At 48.2% G+C, this 760-nt stretch overlaps 1 non-coding gene across 1 annotated transcript; it reads left to right on the top strand.

Annotated features, from left to right (window-relative positions):
• Positions 1-477: 477 nt before the first annotated feature.
• trnal-uaa (transfer RNA leucine (anticodon UAA)) lies at positions 478-559 on the top strand. The gene has a single exon. It is a non-coding gene; the product is annotated as a tRNA-Leu (tRNA).
• The last annotated feature ends 201 nt before the right edge of the window (positions 560-760 follow it).

The following is a 760-nucleotide window of genomic DNA, read 5'->3' as shown; positions in this document are numbered from 1 at the left end:
TCACTCCGAACGCTTTCAGATGCCTTTGAAATGTTGTGAGCGCACCAGTCTCTGACACTAAATATGGCAATTCCTTCTGTACACACGGAAATGTCTGTGTTCAAAACAAGTGTCCCTCACATCCCCTTTAAATGTTAGTGTTCTCACATTAAACCAATGTTATCTCGCTTTGAACTCATGTGCCTTGTGAAAAATTACTCCCTGACACTTTTCTCTGTCCGTCTGCCTCATGTCTTTATAAAATTCTGTAAGGCCATTCCTCTGCCCTGAAGCTCCAGGGAAAACTGCCGAATCCAATTCAGTTTCGTGCTATTGTCCAAACAGTGCAAACCTTGCAAACCCTTTCAAATACTTTCGAAATTGTTCCACGTTCGTTACTGAATGCGCGATCTGTTCGTGCCTGAAGTGAAGCGATGCTGAAACGCTAGTAATGAGATTTTGGCGCGCGGCTCCGCTGTGGTAGCGTGGCCCCGCTGTGGTAGCGTGGCCGAGTGGTCTAAGGCGCTGGATTTAAGCTCTAGTCTCTATCGAGTCGTTGGTTCGAATCCCACCGCTACCAGCGGTTGCTCCGCTGCAAGCAGTTGAACAGAGCAGAATCTCTGCAGGCCGTCTGCGTTTTCGTTGTTGTGTTTGCCGCTGCTCAGGTCAACTGAGTCTGACTCTCCTAAACCCCTCTGCTTTCGGATGTCTGCATGGCCAGTTTCTGTGTCTCAAATAGTCTGGAAGTTGTTCATTTGTCTGGAAGTTCGGTGGTTCGAGC

The sequence above is a fragment of the Chiloscyllium punctatum genome, chromosome 23, assembly GCF_047496795.1.
Source record: "Chiloscyllium punctatum isolate Juve2018m chromosome 23, sChiPun1.3, whole genome shotgun sequence".
NCBI classification, from domain to species: Eukaryota; Metazoa; Chordata; class Chondrichthyes; order Orectolobiformes; family Hemiscylliidae; genus Chiloscyllium; species Chiloscyllium punctatum.
This window is presented reverse-complemented; position numbering and strand designations above follow the sequence as displayed.